A 13,307-nucleotide genomic window follows, 5' to 3' on the forward strand; every position below is an offset into this window, starting at 1 on the left:
TCAAGCTATAATAATGGTTTTTGAAGCAAAGGATCGAGCATGTGCCCTTGAGTCCTGCTGGCAAAAGAGCTTAAAGAACAAGTCAAAAACAAAGACTATCTAGTCCTGAATGGTCTGCCCAGAACTCCACAGGACCCACTCAAACACCTGTTCATTTAGAGAAAGAGAAGGAACTTTTATTGACAAGAAGTCTCTCCACATTTCCAAACCTAGGCTTGAATAAAACTCTTCCCTCCAAATCTAATCTTGTCATCTGTTAGTGGAGTGGCAGCACAGAGCAGAACCTTCATGGTCCAGCAACAGAGCCTCTTTAGGGTTCCTTCCTGTCTTTCAAGGTGTTGCTGAGAAAGGCAGGTGTACACACTGTGACATTCGAAAATCAAATATCTGATTAGAGACGGGGCAATTATGGCTTTAGTGCTCATAACTGCACAGCTAGCTTCATTATGTCTCATTGTGTCCTGTGTGTTTGTGTTTTGCCGATTCCCACTTGAAACTTCAACCCCAATTCAACAGTAGTAAGGTGTGGGGACTTGTAAGCACTATAGACTTGCTACAGAGCAGAACATGTGGACTTTATGAGAGGGCTTAATGGACTTATCTCCTACTTTTTCTTGACCATCTCAGAATACATACACAGGGCCAGTAAGAATTAGAAAGCAGCACAGGTACACAATCCGTTGGTTACTTGTTCTTACCTTGCTAATATCCTGATGTACAAGCAATCAATTTCTGTTGTTTATAAGGACAAAACCAGGGCATTTTGTTTGAGAACAGAAAGCCTAGAGTGCTAGAACAAGGTACCATCTACTACATCAGTTGTTCATAGGTTCCTGGCTGACAGCTGTTTTCTTGATCATTTCTAACATATCAGCTCACTGTTTCTAGATCCTGGGCTTTGGTTAGAAGTCTCAAGCCTGAGGGGAACATGGGATCAATGGTGTCATCTTCCTCTCAGCCTCACAAATGTTAGTCTCATGCCCAGGGGTGCAATGGATAACAGTATTTAGTCACAATTCTCAATGTAGTCAGGAGCTACAATCCTTTAGCAGCCATCTGTCTGACTTTAAAAAGTAAATAGAATACATTGAATGTAGACATGAATTATTACAAACTTATGAAGGCTGGGGTCGATGTGAAAAGAAAGACATTGTCCATCAACTTGTCAGTGAATATCAGAGTCCATAAAAAGGGAGTGCCTAAGCTCTGGAGTCCATCGTCATGCTTAGGATTCCTTGTTTGATTGTTGAGAAAAGTGTCCTTGTTAAGTCTGGGTGTCGAAAGTCCCAGAGAGAGTCAAGTGTTTGAACATTGTTCCCACCAGGTGGTGCCATTTGGGAGAAATTATGGCCCTCAGGCAGGGGGACAAGTAGGAAGAAATGGGTCACTGGGCAACACTGGGGATACACATTTGAGTAAAACCTGCCCTCTAGTGCCCCAATGACCAAGACCAGCCTTCCTGTCCTTGGAAACAGAAACAGAGGAAAACCAGTGGCCTGTGCCCAGCCACCAAGGTTCTTCTTTTGCTCTGACCTCACATTTGAAATGTAAATAAAAGTATCCAATAATAAAAAAAAGAAAGAAAGAAAACAAATCTGTGATAAAAGACCAAAAGGGAAATAAAAATGTGGTCATATTCTTTTTTTAAGAAATTGGAAAAATAACCTTAATAGAAGTTAACATTTATCTAGTGATAAGTTTATAGGGGTCATAAGAAAGCATTAACTTCAAAACTTTAAATTAAAGCATCATGTATAATAGTGTTTGAAAGGCAATCTGTCATTGATGAGTTCTAAACTTGAGGGATGGATCAGAACCACAGCAAACTTTTAAGAAACCAAACCAAATTAAAAAAAAACCTTTAACATAAATAAATATATAATTCTAAAAGGAGGACATTAAGTTGGGAGGGAGATGTGATGTAGGCTGCTGAGGCAGTGGGTAGTGAAGTCTTATGACACATTGTATACATGCATTTGAACCAGTTTAAAAAGTAGGTAGACAAAAAACTCCCAGAACTACAGCCAGGCAGTGACAGGTGGTGTACCTCTTTAATGTCAGCATTGGAAAAGCAGAAGCAGGTGGATTTCTGAGTTCTGGGCCAACCTCCTAAAGAGTGATCTCCAAGACAGCCAGGGCTACATGGAGAAACCATGTCCCAGAAATGAGATAGACAGACTAACTGACAGAGAACTTAATAAACTCTGGGAGAGTTTAATGATTGTATGGGGCTCAACACCCATACGCATTATGAGCAACATTAGCTGGACTTAGTGGATTATGGAGAAAGTCATGAAGGTGGAAGGGTATAGGCTGAGGAGGATGGAGAGGGTCATGGGGATGTGGTCATGTGTCATTATATGCATGTGTATGGACATCAGAATTGGATGGAATTTTTAGAGAACACTAAGTTGGGTGGATAGAAAAGTGGGGATGAATGTGGAAGGAATAGGGAGGGGAAGGACTTAATATTGAAAATCGAAAAAAAATCTCAAAGACCTAATATAAAAAGGATGGGGGAACAAAATACGTAAAAATAAAAGGTAAAACCACCACAGAAAGAGGGGGTCTAAAAAGTTTCCCCTCCTTAGTAACAGAGATTGCTTTAATCCTTATGTGAACAAATCACGTAATTCAAAACATAGACCTGAAAATAGGCTGGTCAGAAAAGAGGGACCCTGGAGACAGTGGAAACTGTGACCAACCTTGGCAAGCTAGGCTGACAAGCTCTCACCCTCTGCTGGTGACTTGATGTCCCCAAACTAGGAGTTAACTTTCCATTGAACTCAAAGGAGTGATGATGGCGTGAAACACCAGTTTTCTCTGGAATGTGCAGTCCCCTGGTATATGGATGTTTAAGAAGTTCTTCCTCTGAAGTGAGCCTTGTGGTATCTTTCTGCACCTTCTCTTCACTCTGGGAAGCACTAAAATAGACAAATACTTCATACACATATATCTTTTGCCTCCTAAATGGATTTTTAAATGACTTTTCTTTCTAAATGGCCATAAGAGTGAATGGAATATTACATAAAAGAACTTGCTTCACATTTAAATGTATCAGATCACGCTTTACCATTCGCCAACAGGGATTGAGATAAAGTAAAAAAAAAAAAAAAAAAACCTGTCAAAGGCAGGTAGACTCCAGATTACTTCAAGATAACTCCAAAGGTCACACAGTCAGAGTTAATTCACCCAGTAGCAGAGGAGAGGCGTTAGAACTTCCTTGGCTCATTTGTACTTGTTCCTCACAGACTTGAACCTGTCAGTGAGTCTACTTAGGTGAATATTGACAGGAAAAATTATAAAAAGAGAACCATATGCTTCATGTATACTTAGTTGAAATCTTAACATATCAGGTTTAAGGAAATATTAAGAGAAGAAAGAAACACTTTCAGCAAAAGAAGAAATGTTACCTGTGCCCAACTTCTTTTAAGGGAAGGTATTTTCCTGCAGCTGTTTTGTAAAATTGTGTCGACTTGACATTTACTTCCTACTGATTTCATGAAGATTTTTCACTAAATATTTGGGTTACCACCAAATTTATCAGTACCTTATTTTCTGGGACTCAGTTTGACTTACTTGATTTGTTTAGTCAGTGCTGCTGTAACCTTCAGCTGGTCCTGAGAGCATTGCTGGTATACTCCCAGCTTGAATCTGACAGAATCTTCGTGAACTTGGGCTCTAGAGAGTTTGGAGTCCATGTCTTTCATTCTGCATTTCATGTCCGATATTTTCAAAGCAAGAGAATTTCTCTTTCCTCCGCTCTGTTTGTTCATGAGCTTGAGAATGGGTCTAAAAAGAATCACAAGCTACATGTTAAAATGTCAGCTGGTAAAATGGGAGAAGACACCTGATACCAAGCCTAATGGCCTGAGTCTGAACCTTGAGATGAACACTGTAGAAGGACAGAATCAACTCTATCAGCTTGTCACCTGACCACCACATGACATGCAATTAAAGGAAAAATAAACAATTAAAAAAAAAGGAAAAATAAAATGCATCCAGGGCGGGAGCACTGGCTCGGCACCTGGCAGTGCTTGCTGTCATCGCAAAAGATCCAAGTTTGATTCTCAGCACCTACATGATGGCTCAACTCCAGTTCAAAAGATTGTATTTCTTCTTCTTCTTCTGGCTTCCCAAGACACAAGACACCCAGGTAGCACACAGTCATATATACTGGCAAAACACCCATACACATCAAATAAAAAGTTTAAATTTAAAAAAAAAATCAGTAAATCCAATAATTATCATATAATTTTATCCTTAATTGAATAGGTGACACAGATAATAATTTTAAATGTTTATAAAAGGCGCTGCACTTCAAATATTTATCTCCCCCTTTCAGGATTCAGTCTTCCTTTAGTTCTAAACCTTACCTGAAGTCATGGAACTACACCACACTCCCCAACCCATAGGTCTGGTTGCCTTTGGGGAGGCCTGCTGCAGTCCGGAAAATCCAGTCTCAGAGGTTTGCTATTCCCACAGATTACCAGGCGAGCAAACACCAGAGACAGCCAAGACGGCTAAAGATGCATACAAGAACACGATCAACAGAAGGTAGTGCAATATGGCATCTTCAGAACCCAGCTCTCCTATTGAGATACATCAAGCCCCGGACATTCTAACATACCTGAAGAGAAAGACTATGACCTTAAATCTAATCTTATGAAGATGACTGAGGTCTTTCAATAGATACTTAAGTAAATCCCTTAAAGAAATAGAAGAAAATTCTCTCAAATAGGAAGAAGTCATTAAGAGGAAACAAATAAATCCCTTGAAGAAATACAGGGAAATAAAAATCAAACACATGAAGTAAATGAATTAAACAGTTCAAGACCTAAAATAGAAATTGAAATAATTAAAAAAACACACAAATGGAGAAATGGAGACAAGGCTGGAGATGGAAAACCTAGGAAAGAGAACAGGAAATACAGACTCAAGCATCACCAACAGAATACAAGAGATAGAAGAGAGAATCTCAGGCATAGAAGATACAACAGAAGAAATTAATGTACCAGCTGAAAAAAAGCCAAATTTAAAAAGGTTTTCACTCAAAATATCCAAGAAATGTAGGATGCTATGAAAAGACTAAAACTAAGAATAATAGGAATAGTTAAGGTTGATGGTTCCCACAGGTAAAACTCAGAAAATATCTTCAATTAAATCATAGAAAAGAAACTCAGTAACCGCCCCCTCATGCCACCCAAAAGGAGAAGGGTATAAACAAACAAGAAGCTTACAGAACACCAAATATGATTGTACCAGGAAAGAAGATCTTTCTCCTGTATAATAATCAAAACACTACATGTACAGAACAAAGAAAGAATATTAAATGCTTCAAGAGGAAAAGGCCAAGTAACATATAAAGGCAGACTCCTCAGAATCACACCTGACTTCTCAACAGAGACTCTATAAGCCAGAAGGTCCTGGAGAGATATCCTGCAGACTCTAAAAGACCACAGATGTCAACCCAGACTGTTAAACAAAACAAACCATTTAATCACTACAGATGGAGAAACAAAGATATTTCATGACAAAACCAAATATAAACAATATATTTCTATTAATCCAGCCCTACAGAGGATACTAGAAGGAAAACTCCTACACAAGGAGGGTAACTACACCCAAGGAAATACGAGAAAGTAATCATCTAACACAAAAGCCAGAGGAAGAGAAACACCCACACACACACACACACACACACACACACACACACACACACACACACACACACACGGTAACACCATCAACATCAAAATAACAAGAACAATTATTGGTTATTAATAGCTCTCAACATCAATTCACACCCACACACAAAGGTACAGGCTAACAGAGTGGGATGTGTAAACGAGATCCATTATTCTGCTAGATGCAAGAAACACTACTCAGCAACAAAGAAAGACACTGCCTTAGAGCGAATGGCTGGGAAAAGGTCATCCAAGCAAATGGACCCAAGAAACAAGCTGGAGTTCTAATAGCTAGTATAATATGAATTTACTTCAATGCAACCAAAACAGATGGGAAAAGACACTTCATATAAATCAAAGAAAAAATCCACCAAGATGATATCTCAGCTCTGCACTTCTATGCTCCAAATGCAAGGGCAACCACATTCATGAAAAAATATTACTAAAGTTCAAGTCACATATCAAACCCTATGCCATGAAAGTGGGGAACTACAACACGCCATTCTCACAAATGGACAGGTCATTAAGACAGAAACTAAATTGAGAAACAATGAAATTAACAGATATTATGAACCAAATCAATGTAATAGACATCTATAGAACCTTTCACCAAAACACATGAAAGAATATACCTTCTTCTCAGCACCTCATGGAACCCTCTCCAAAATTGACCGTATAATTGGGCACAAAGCAAGCCTGAACAGAAGAAGATTGCATCTTATCAGATTCCCATGGACTAAGGCTGGACTTCAACAACAAAAGAAACAGCAGAAAACCCACATACTCATGAAAACTGTACAACTCTCTACTCAAGAATAATTGGTCAGAAAAAAATTAAAGAAATTAAAGACTTTCTAGAATTCAATAAAAATGAAGGCACAATACACCCAAACTTATGGAACACAATGTAAGCAGTGCTAGGAGAAAAGTTCGTAGTACTAAGTGCCTTCATACAGAGATCGGAGAGATCGCATACTAGCATTACAGCTCACCTGAAAGTCTACAACTAAGAGAAGCAAACACACCCAAGAGGAGTAGATGGTAGGAAATCGTTAAACTCAGGGCTGAAATCAATCAATTAGAAACAAAGGGAATAATATAAAGAATCAACAAGCCAAGAGGTGTTTTGTGGAGAAAACCCACAAGATAAACAAACCTTTAGCAAAACTAATTAAAAGGCAGAGAGACCTTTTGGGTCTGGGTTAACTCAGGAGATGATATTTTCTAGTTCCATCTACTTGCTTGCAAATTTCATTATCTCCTTGGTTTTGATATCTGAATAGTATTCCATTGAGTCGATGTATCACTTTTTTTTCTATCCATTCTTCAATTGAGGGACATTTGGATTTTTCTGGCAATTACTAATATAGATGCAATGAACATAGTTGAAAATCAGAAGAACAATAGAAGCTGAGGAAATTTTTAAAAAATCATTAAGACCTACTTTAAACACCTGTACTCCACAAAACTTGAAAAACTACATTAAATGGATGATTTTCTAGACAGACACCACTTGCTAAAGTTAAATCGAGATCAGGTAAACTAAACAATCCTGTTACCCTTAAGGACATAGAAGCAGTCATTAAAAGTCTCCCAACATAAACAGCCCAGGGTCAGATGGTTTTTGTGAAGAACTCTACCCAACTTCCAAAGAAGAGCTAACATCACACTAATACCTAAACCACACAAAGATTCATCCAAAAAGAAACAGCACATGCGGGATAGGATGCTTAGAACGGGGAACACTCTTGCATTCTGGTAGGATTGCAAACTTGTACAGCCACTTTGGAAACTAATCTGAAGTTCTCTCAAAAGATTGGAAATATTTCTTCCCGAAGACTCAGATATACCACTCCTAGGAATATACCCAGAATACGCTCCGCCATGCTACAAGGACACTTGCTCAACTACGTTCATTGCACCTATATTAGTAATTGCCAGAAACAATCCAGATGTCCCTCAATTGAATAATGGATAGAAAAAAAGTGATACATTGACTCGATGGAATACTATTCTGATATCAAAACCAAGGAGATAATGAAATTTGCAAGCAAGTAGATGGAACTAGAAAATATCATCTCCTGAGTTAACCCAAAAGGACATTGGTTAATATATATTAACCTTAAAGGTCAAGATCCCCATGATACACTCCAAATACTGAAAGACACTAAACAAGAAGGAAGGCCCAAGTGAGGATGTTTGCATTTCACTTAGAAGGCAGAATAAAATTGTCACAGGGGGCAGATAAACGGAAGTAAATGGGTGAGTAATGGGAGATTCAGGATCAGGTTTGGGGAGAGACAGGAGAGAGGGCCTGAGTTCTGGGAGAATGAATAGAAATCTGCAGCTGGCAGAAGCTGGGGATCATGTTGGGGGGAATGTCTAGAAAGCGCCAGAGACCTGGGGTGGAGGAACCTCCCATGAGTCAATGTAAATGACTTAGCCCTTAGCTCCTTGTATTCTAATGCTAATTGGGTCCCCAAAACTGTTTCCACAACAGGGGCTGCACACAGCTTCTGGGAACCTGCCCCAGAAAATTCTGATTGGTAAATAAAGATGCCAGCACCCAATAGCTAGGGAAGAAAGACATAGGCAATGTTTGGAGTCCCAGGCTTGGGACTGCTGTGGTTTGCCCTGGAGTTATCTGTATTTTGATGCTAATTCTTTTGCCCCAAGTTCAGCTGCCTAGTCACTACAAAGGACTCAAGTGACTTCGTCAGAACCTTCTCCCCATTTAATTTATAAAATACAGGTGAGGGCTGGTATAGGATAGAACGAGGCCTGTCATTGGATGAGAAGGAAGAGGAGGAGATGGGAACGGAAGAGGTGAGCAGCCTCGGAGAGAGGACATGGAGGCCGGCATTAAGATTCCACACTGTACCTTTACAGGTTGTTATGAATGTTCTTAAGAGATGGATGTGTACAGGGCTTTGTATGTCTAGATGGGCAATTATATCTTATCAGTTGGATCAAAGGTTATTGTGTTGTGTATTCTTTCATGTAGCAATTTAAGTGTAAGAAAGTATGCGGCAGCTAGAGACACTGGGCCACTGCAGAACTGAGATGTGTGCTTCTGGTAAGATATCTAGCAGATATCTTGGGGCACTGAGGTGTGGACCTAGTGGGGAAAAAAAAGACAGCATTTTATTTTTTATATTTTACCACAACGTGGGACCACAAGGAAGGAGGGAGAGAGGTTGCCATGGAAGGGTAATAAAGTGCAGGAGGGAGAAACAGAGTTGCCATGTAGAGGGACTAAGAAAACACAGATCTCGGGCTATTCATTTAAAACAACAGAGGTAGATTCTAACAGCATGGAGGTTAGGCAGATGCCCAGTAGTCATGCTGCTTAAGGCATATTAAAGTGTGTGTGTGTGTGTGTGTGTGTGTGTGTGTGTGTGTGTGTGTGTCTTTCATTCAGGAACATAAATGGTCTAAGACAGGAAGAAATCCCCCAAATATTCATTAAAATATTTATACTACGTTAGACTACAGAGGGGATATGGAATTTGAAAAGGTGACATTCTATAGCCAGGCAGGACTCTCAGTGGAGGAATAAAGACATCAACACACGCACAGACCTTTTGACTCAATATTTGTCTTGTCTAAAAGAACTGCAGGGACAAAGGATGAAACAAAAACTAAGGGAATGACCCAACTTGAGACCCATCCCATGTGCAAGCACCTACCCCTGACACTATTAATGATACTCTGTTGTGCTTGCAGACTGGAGACTAACATAACTGTCCTCTGAGAGGCTCCACCCAGCAGCTGACTGACATAAAAGCAGACACCCATAGCCAAACATTGGAAAGAAGTTCCAATGCTCTTATGGAAAGTTGGGGGAAGAATTGAGGGCCCTGCAGGGGTTAGGAACTCTACCATAAGACTCATCAGACTCAACTAACCTGGACCCTTCGGAGCTCTCAGAGACTGAGTCATCAACAAAAGAGCATACATGGGCTGGTCTAAGGCCCCTGGCACATATGCATCACACATGCAGTTCAGTCTCCAATGGGTCACCCAACAACTAACACAGCGGGCATTCCTAAAGCTGTTGTCTGTCCGTGAAATCCACTCTACAAAAGGGCTGCCTTGCCTAGCCTCAGTGGGAGAGGATGCACCTAACCTTCCAGAGACTCGAAATGCCAGGGTAAGGGGATACCCACAGGGTCCCACTCTCCCAGAGGAAAACAATAGGGGAGATTAGGGGATGGATTCTGTTAGGGGCACCTGGAGGAGCAGAACTTGGGATATAAATATATTAGTAAGACACTCTGAAAAAATCATGATTAAATAAAAACATCATATAAATGTTAAAAAATAATATCTATCTTCAATATCAAGTGCAATAAATAGTTATTTTTTGTATTGAAACAGGCTTTCTCTTTGTGTGCCCTGGCTGTCCTATAACTATCTCTGTAGACCAAGCTGGCTTCAAACTCACAGAGATCTGCATGCCTGTGACTCCTGAGTGCTGGGATAAAAGGTGAGCACCACCACTAGCAGCTAAGAATTATTTTTAAAATGAAAAGTATATTCTACAGATGAAGTCTAAGGCCTCGTACATCCTAAGAAACTACTTGAAGAAGAAAATAATCATATGAATGCAAAAGTCCCTACTAAGTAATGAACTTTATGAACAATGTAATAACATAATTTCTATGTATTATTTATTTTTTCTCCAAGCAGTTAAACTTTGCCAATTAATCTTAAAAATCAGGTGATTCTTTAAAACATTATCTTAAGAGGTGTGTTTACTTACTAGGGTAAACACTAATATTTAACTGAAGAAGTAGATGACTTATTTTGACAAGTCTATTAAACAAATTGCTATAAAGGAAGAAAAAATTCATGAAAAATATACATTGAAAATACTGCTTGCAATGAGAAAAACACACTGAAAGATAACTGTATTAACCTGTAAAAACAGAGAGATTTCATCTGAAATTTCCATTAGTTTCAGTCTAGATCTTTCTTCAATCTCTTGCTTTAACATTTCTACCTCTCTGTGCTCTATCATATTCTTTTGCATGTGAGTTTCAAGGGATAAGAATTTCTGGTTGAGGGCTGGAGAGATGGTTCAGTGGTTAAGAGCCCCGACTGCTCTTCCAGAGGTCCTGAGTTCAAATCCCAGCAACCACATGGTGGCTCACAACCATCTGTAAAGAGATCTGATGCCCTCTTCTGGTGTATCTGAAAACAGCTACAGTGTACTTATATATAATAAATGAATAAATCTTTAAAAAAAAAAAAAAAAAAATTCCTGGTTGAGCATCTCCCTTCTGTCTTCAAGCATTTTGTGCTTCTCCTGGATAGCTGTCACAGCTTCAACCTTCTGATGTAGAAGCTGGTTTTCGTTTTTAAGTCGCTCACAGTTAAATAACACTAGGTTCAGCCTTCCTGAGGCAAGATCAATCTGCATCAAGAAATTAATATTGTTTATAAAGAAGTTGGCAGGAAATCAATTTAAGACTTAAAACATAATCAGGAGAGAAAGTGAACTGCGTAGGTGTAGAAGGCACTTGTCTCCAAACCCGGCAACTGAAGATTGATCCCCAGAGCCTACATGGTGGGAAGGAGGGAACTGACTCCCACGAGTTGTCCTCTCCTTTCACATGCAAACCTTCATACACGCATGCCATAACATGTGTGTGCAAACCTGTACACACTGAGAAATTAATGAATTCACTTATCTTTTGAAAATAGGCCATGATATAAAACACAATCTATCAAACACTATGACACTGAACTATGCCCAGCTTCATTTTCAGTCTTCTCCAGGGTAAAATAAATGTCCTTTGAATATAAAGAATTCGAGAACATGTTCTATGTTTTCTGATATACTTAATATAGCTTATTTTTTATTTCTAGCTCATTTATTTGCAAAGGCAATAACTTGTTATGTTAGACAACAATTTTCTGTGTCATACAAAATGACTATTAATATTGGAAATTCGGTCTGCTATCTTGACTGTTGACATGCTTCATCAACTTCCTGATTTTCAAAGTTTCTACCTTAGACTATGTCTTCTTCAGGTAAGTTGAACAATTTATTCTGAGATCCTTTTTTTTTTTTTTTGTGCGTGCAACAAACTTTATTGATGGTATTCAAGAGGGTAGGGAGGGCTCCCTAGGCCCCTCCTGTTATTATGGGGATCTGAGATGGAATTGTGAGGCAGATGCTTAGTGTTAGGGGCTGAGTTGGGCTGGGGACTCCTCAGCAACTGAGGGCCTCTCTCTTGCTCTCTGTATCCTTGCTGGGCTGGGGTGGGTGGTCCAGAGTTTCTTACTCCTTGGAGGCCATGTAGTCCATGAGGTCCACCACCCTGTTGCTGTACCCGTATTCACTGTCATGCCATGAAATGAGCTTTACAAAGTTGTCATTGAGAGCAATGCCAGCCCTAGCATCAAAGGTGGAAGAATGGGAGCTGCTGTTGAAGTCGCAGGAGACAAGCTGGTCCTCAGTGTAGCCCAAGATGCCCTTTAGTGGTCCCTTGGATGCCTGCTTCAACACCTTCTTGATGTCATCACACTTAGCAGGTTTCTCCAAGCAGCATGTCAAATCCACAATGGATACATTGGGGGTAGGAACACGGAAGGCCATGCCAGTGAGCTTCCCATTCAGCTCTGGAATGACCTTGCCCACAGACTTTGCAGCACCAGTGGATGCAGGGATGATGTTCTGGGCTGCCCCACGGTCACTACACCACAGTTTTCCAGAGGGGTCATCCACGGTCTTCTGAGTGGCAGTGATGACATGGACTGTGGTCATGAGCCCTTCCACGATGCCAAAGTTGTCATGGATGACCTTGGCCAGGGGGGCTAAGCAGATGGTGGTACAGGATGCATTGCTGACAATCTTGAGTGAGTTGTCATATTTCTTGTGGTTCACAACCATCACAAACATGGGGGCATCAGCTGAAGGGGCGAAGATGATGACCCTTTTGGCCCCACATTTCAAATGGACCCAGCCTTCTCCATGGTGGTAAAGACGCCAGTAGACTCCACGACATACTCAGCACCAGCGTCACCCCATTTGATGTTAGCAGGATCTCGCTCCTGGAAGATGGTGATGGGCTTCCCATTGATGACAAGCTTCCCATTCTCAGCCTTGACTGTGCCGTTGAACTTGCCATGGGTAGAGTCATACTGGAACATGTAGACCATGTAGTTGAGGTCAATGAAGGGGTGGTTGATGACAACAATCTCCACTTTGCCAGGTGCAGAGGAGAAGGCAGCCCTGGTAACCAGGTGACCAATATGGCCAAAATCTGTTCACACTGACCAACCTTCACCATCTTGTCTATGGGACGAGGCTGGCACTGCATGAGAAGATGCGGCTGTCTCTGGAACAGGGAGGAGCAGAGACTATTCTGTGATCCTTGTGTTGACCTATTAAGTGTATTATACTTCCATATTTGTTGACTAAAGATGGTAAATAGAGAAAACTCATTTAAGAGAATGGAGAATCTATAGCTCAATAATTGTGATTTAGGGTTGATTCAAGTGTGTATAACCAGGTTTAATTTATTGTTGTTGAAAAGGGGTCTCACTATGTAGCTTTGACTGGCTGGAACTTGACAGGCACACCAAGCTGGCCTCAAGCTTACAAATATC

General features: G+C 40.3%; 1 pseudogene; it reads right to left on the bottom strand.

Moving 5' to 3' along the window:
* Nucleotides 1-11,976: 11,976 nt before the first annotated feature.
* LOC116883625 lies at nt 11,977-12,872 on the bottom strand (annotated as a pseudogene).
* Nucleotides 12,873-13,307: the final 435 nt, after the last annotated feature.

This window comes from Rattus rattus, chromosome 14, assembly GCF_011064425.1.
Source record: "Rattus rattus isolate New Zealand chromosome 14, Rrattus_CSIRO_v1, whole genome shotgun sequence".
Classification (NCBI taxonomy): Eukaryota; Metazoa; Chordata; class Mammalia; order Rodentia; family Muridae; genus Rattus; species Rattus rattus.